Source organism: Tachypleus tridentatus, chromosome 3 (assembly GCF_004210375.1).
Source record: "Tachypleus tridentatus isolate NWPU-2018 chromosome 3, ASM421037v1, whole genome shotgun sequence".
Taxonomy (NCBI): Eukaryota; Metazoa; Arthropoda; class Merostomata; order Xiphosura; family Limulidae; genus Tachypleus; species Tachypleus tridentatus.
In genome coordinates, this window is record NC_134827.1 from 2,354,931 (window position 1) to 2,360,930 (window position 6,000).

The 6,000-nt window shown below is 33.8% G+C and overlaps 1 protein-coding gene across 1 annotated transcript in view; it reads right to left on the bottom strand.

Moving 5' to 3' along the window:
- LOC143246212 (sodium-coupled monocarboxylate transporter 2-like) overlaps positions 1-4,181 on the bottom strand; it is a 64,217-nt gene extending 60,036 nt beyond the window's left edge. The window contains exon 1 of the mRNA XM_076492487.1: positions 3,946-4,181. The gene's annotated coding sequence lies outside the window, so the exon portion shown is untranslated. The remainder of the gene's footprint in view (positions 1-3,945) is intronic.
- Between the last annotated feature and the right edge of the window lie 1,819 nt (positions 4,182-6,000).

Genomic DNA, 6,000 nt, shown 5'->3' on the forward strand with positions numbered 1-6,000 from the left:
ATTTTAGCTTAAAGATCTAATGTGCAAGTTTAACGGGAAGAGGTGTTTAGGTCTCTCTTCATCATATATGCAATATCTGTCTAGTTCGCATAACAGCTCATTTTTTCGCCAATTTTTATCGAAATATTTTATTGTACTGTGTAGAAATCTATCTGGTATTGGTTGTGTATTTGAGTATTTGTGCATGAACTTTGAGAAAGTGGTTTTAGGTATTCTATATGCTGTTGTAATTAATGTATTCTGTAATGTTTGGAGCTTGGTTTGCAATTGTTTTTCACTTACGTTAATCCATGCAGGAGCTGCATAGTCTATTACTGGTCTAATATATGTTTTGTATATTTTAATGATGTTTTCAGGTGTTGTTCCATAATTTTTACCACTTAGACTCTTAGCATAGTTTATTCTTCGCCAAATTTTAGTTTTTATGTTATTTATATGTTTTATCCAGGCAAGTTTAGAATCATATGTTAGCCCTAAAAATTTTGCATATGTAGCAGTCTGGAGAAGCTCTCCGCTCATGTAAATCTGGGGTTGAACTTTTTGATGTTTCGTTGATTTTGAAAATATCACTAATTGTGTCTTCGCTGTATTTATTTTAATTCTATATTTTCAACAGTATTCACTTAATCTGTTTAGTTTCTGGTGTAGAGGCACTTTTCCGAATTGCTACATCATCAGCGAACTGTGAGGTATATTCATGAGTTGGGTCTTTAAATGGCACATTATTCACATACTTGATGAAGAGAGTAGGACTAACCATTCCTCCTTGAGGGACACCAGCTTCTGGAGTGAAAAACTTCAAAAAAGTTCCCCCTACGTTTATTCTACATTTTCTATTTTCCAAAAAGTTAGATAAGCAGCGAATAATTCCACGCGGTAGTCCCATTTCGTACATACGGAACCGAAGACCATTGTGCCATACAGTGTTGAATGCTTTTTCGATATCGAGGAAGCAAGCGACAGTACATTCTTTTTTATTAAAGTTAATTATTATCGTTTCAGTTAATCTAATTAAATGATCTGTTGTTTGTCTATATTTTCTAAATCCGTTTTGTTCATCTGCTAATTTTGAAGTAATCTCCAAAAATGTGGAGAGTCTATTACTTATTATTCTTTCAAGAATTTTGTCAACATAGCTTCCAAGAAACTGGGATGTATCCTGAGTATAGAGATAAATTAAATATAGCTAATAGGTGGTCAAATAATTTTGGAGTGCCTTTTTTTAGAATAATTGTTTGTATTCCATCATTTCCCGGTGCTTTGTTTTTTGAATTTTTGATTGCTTGTTTGAGTTTAGTTAGTGTGATTTTTTTGGTGAGTAGTTGGGTATTGTAGTCATATGTATTATTAGTGTTGCTGTTAATAATGTTGACTGGAAAATGTGGCTTGTATAGTTCTATGTTATTTGTTACATGATTGTTTACTTTGTTGTAGTAATAGTTGTTCATGTCCAGGTCATTATGTGTTTTAAATGCGTTTTGTAATTGATGTCTGAAGGCTTCTACCTTTCCTTTGTTGGTTTGTGCTAAGGTGTTGTTATGTTCCAGTGTTGGACATTTTCTTGTCGTGGGTTCATTTGTAAATCTTTTTAGGTATAGCCAGAACTTTCTAGGGTCGGTTTGTTCATTTAGTTGGGAGCAGAAGTCATCCCTTTTTCTTGTTTTAGCTGTTTAATTTCTGCTCTAATTTTATTTCTAATGTTGTTAATTTGTGTTTTTATTTCTTGTTCTCTTGTTGCCATTAATTGTCTTCGTTGTTTTATCATTGTTAATAATTGTTTGGTTGGTTTCCATGCGTTGTTTGTAGTTGTATGTTGTTGTTTTGATACAGTGTCCGTAGCTTCTAAAAGGCACTCCATGATTATTTGATTGTAGCAATCAATTTCAGATTCGTTATTCGCTGTATGCTTAATTTTATCTGGTAGTATGTTAAAGATACTTTTTGAAATTCTTGCCAATTTGCTTTTTTTATAATAAAATTTGTCTTGTCTGTAGATTTTATCTTTATGGGGGGTGAGATCGAAGACACATCATATTGGAAGATGATCGCTGTCAACATCTATTTCCACATTAAAATTTATTAGCTTTTATCTAACATTATAAAAGGTGAGACAGATATCTAAGATATAATTTGAGTTTGTTGCATAGGTAGTATGCGTAGATGTATTATCATTAATAAGGGATATGCTGTTATCATCTATGAATTGTAATAGGTGTCTGTCATTTGAGTTTGTGGTATTGCATCCAAAGTTTTTATGTTTGCTATTCATATCACCTATTACAATTGTATTTTGGTTGTGGGAAAAGATGTTGTGCATGAAATTTATGTCTATGCACTAAGTTGGAGAACAATAAATACCTAATACTCTTATTATCGATTGGTTTTCTAAGAGGATATCAACCATAATATTTTCATTATTACTGTTCGTTTTGATTTCAGTAACGGAAAGGTGGTTTTTATATAGTAACATAATTCTTCTGTTGGTGTCTTGGGTATTAGTTCTATCTTTTCTTATTGACGTATAGTTACGTATATTGAATCTATTCTTGGGATAAATTAGTGTTTCACTTATAATAAGAATATCAGGGTTAGTATCTTTTGTTTCTTGGAAGCAAGTGCACCTTGGATATTGATGAACTGTGAATTTTATATTTTAGCATGTATCCTGTGATTGTTGTGATTAGTCGTGGTATGTGTGGTGTTATATGTTTTTTGGCTATGTTTATGAATAGGTCTATGCTAGTTTTAGATTGGGTCGGCTTTGTAAATTCTGTAATGAACTCTGTAAGAATGTTTTTCATTAAATTTACTATTAGACTTGTTTCATCGTTTGTGTTTTCTTTTACTGTTTTAATTTATATTTGCAGCAAGCTAAGGCGCCCGTTTTTTTCCCGAGTTATGAACTTAAGGAAAATCTAGTAGATGCTATGATAAATAACATAAAATACTAAATTTCACATAATTTATCTATAAAATAACATATTATTACGAACGTTTTGTATAAGCTTTAAGAACTCCCTATGTATATACTTAGTCAAAGTGACTTCGTACGAAGAGGTTGTGAACAAAATAGTGCCGGTATTGGTACTTTCTGTTACATTCTTTCAACACCCAGATTTTAATGTCCTTCCGTACTGTTTCGCGTTGTTAATTAATTAACGGTCATTAGTCGCAGAAGTATCTTATGGAATGAGTTGTAAGGTCATGGGTCAAACTATGAAGTTGTTGTAACTCAAGAAACGGCTCTTCATATCATCGTTATGGTGGTTATTGTAGTATGAACTTCACGTATTATGGCTGTAGTGGCAGCCATTTATTTCCATAGCATCTCTCCATGGAAAGGGCACTTCTTGAAATATATAAAATGTTTGTGTGTCCTCCCACACTGTGTTTATGTTGTGCTACAGAAAATTTAATGAGTGTGTGTGTGTTTTATTGGATTATCTGTTGTGTACACAAAGGGCAAGGGGGAATCGAAGCAATTTCAATGTAATGTTTGTTGGCTTATATAGGCATAGTTCCAACCCATCAGCATGGCCAGGTGGTTAAGGCACTCAACTCGTAATCCGAGGCTCGCCGGTTCGAATCCCCACCATACCAAATATGCTCACCCTTTAAGCTGTGGAGACATTATAATGTGATGTTCAACCTCACTATTCGTTGGTAATAGAGTAGCCCAAAAGGTGGCGGTGGGTAGTGATTACTAGCTGCCTTTCTTCTAGTCTTACATTGCAAAATTAGGGACGGCTAGCGCAGATAACCCTCGTGTAACTTTGGGCAAAATCAGAAACAAACAAACACATCAGAAAACTATAAATTTTGAACAAAACAAAAGCGCTTCAGCAAAATTATAAAGCAAACAAACATAGTTTAATTAATATTGATTCTCATCTTACTGTAAACACATGATTTTAAATAAATAAAACAAACAGATGCAGTACTTACCAAAAGGGAAAAAATCCTCCTATAATAAACAGATCCAAAGGATGTTATCTTTAATTATCAAAGTACCTGCACTTATATAATAATTGTATAAAAGCAACTTATACGATATTTTTATAATCGAAACACATTAATATTAATTTGTTTCCAACTGTAAAATAACGTACGACACGTTAACCTCACAGATGTACTTCATTAAACTTAAACTTATCATCCTTTACGTTAAGACACTGATTTATTTACTTGCACTCCCCTTATTTTATTAGGTTTTTCACATAAGGTTTTAATTTTATCTTTTCATAACCTATATTGTTTACTTAACAGTTTATTCTTCTTTCACATATGACGTTACCACATCTTACACACGTAACATGTTTAAAAAACGGAACAGACTTTGGAACCGTGTTGTACAGCTATACAAAAATTATCACTCTCTTATCTACTTTTTTGAAAAAGGTGTGTAACCGACGCACTGAGACAAAATATTAACATTCAGTGAAAAAGTGAAAAAGTCTAACGGTTTATTTAACATGCTTTTCATCCAACATTATGTTTCTCAAGAACTAACAAACAAGTTATTCACTTGACCTGCAGGAATGAGTGTGCATTTTTGTATATACGACAACAATACTAGGGCTTCCTACCACTGTCCCCAGTTTCGCCCTATTGACCAAATAGAAGGCAGCTAGCTTACTGTAGCCATCACTCACAACTCATGCCAAGTAATAAGGTTTTTTTTGTTCTAGAGCAAAGCCACGTTGAACTATCTGCTGTGTCCACCGCGAGAAATCGAATCCCGAATTTTTAGCGTTTAATTCCACAGACTTAAGAGATTGACACCTACCCTTATAACGCACTTAGCATTTGACACGCGGGAAGTATTTTGTGCCATTGCATGGATCCGAACTAGTCTTTTCAACCCTAAAATCTAGAGTTGTATCACAGGGCCAGTCCGTACGACCAGAAGAAGTAAATGCTAATAATAAAATTTGAATAAACAGCTTTAAGTGACTAAAAGTTACAATATTTAAAAGCCGATTATGAACTGCATTTATCTTGGAACCAATACCTTTTCTATAAACTGACAATTGTCTTAAAAATAAGGGAATTTCATCTAATTCTCTTACTAAATCTTACTATCAAACACATTTTTATACTGAAATTTAACCTACAGATTTTCAGTTACATTATTTGGCCAATTTAAAAACTAAATTTATTCTTAAAATTAAGTTTTTACTGACTGATTGTTTGCACAGACGCTTTATTTTGTTGAACTGTCAATAAAAGAGGGCCCACCTCATACACATTACTATTATACCAATTTACGGCCCGGCATGGCCAAGCGTGTTAGAGCGTGCGACTCGTAATCTGAGGGTGGCGGGTTTGCATTCCCGTCGCGCCAAACATGCTCGCCCTTTCAGCCGTGGGGGTGTTATAATGTGACGGTCAATCCCACTTTTCGTTGGTAAAAGAGTAGCCCAAGAGTTGGCAGTGGGTGGTGATGACTAGCTGCTACACTGCTAAATTAGGGACGGCTAGCACAGATAGCCCTCGAGTAGCTTTGTGCGAAATTCCAAAACAAACAAACGTGATACATACAATGTGTATTAACGTTCATATCGTTGGTAACGCTCCACTCTGCTTTTAACATTCATATTGTTTGTAACGATCCACTCAGCTCTTAACGCTCGTACCGTTGGTAACATTCAAATTGGCTCACTGGTCAATCTCTCTCGTTCAAATCCCAGTCAAGTGGAGATCTTTATACGTTTTTAAGATATAAACTCATTATGTTTAGAACAAGCTCTTACAATATTAGTGAAAACTAGAACAGCTGGATAGTTTAACTTAGATATTTTAATTATTAGCTAACATCCAATTTCAACTGAGTGTGAGAGTAATTATATTGCTCAACTATCACGCGGAAAACTTTCGTCGCAGTCGAGTGGGAATTTTATGTTAATTTTTATATCTATTTAAAAAAATGATTATGAGTGTCTTAAAGGAAGCTTTTTGAGTATTCAGAAAAATACGAATATCATTATAGATTAAATGAGA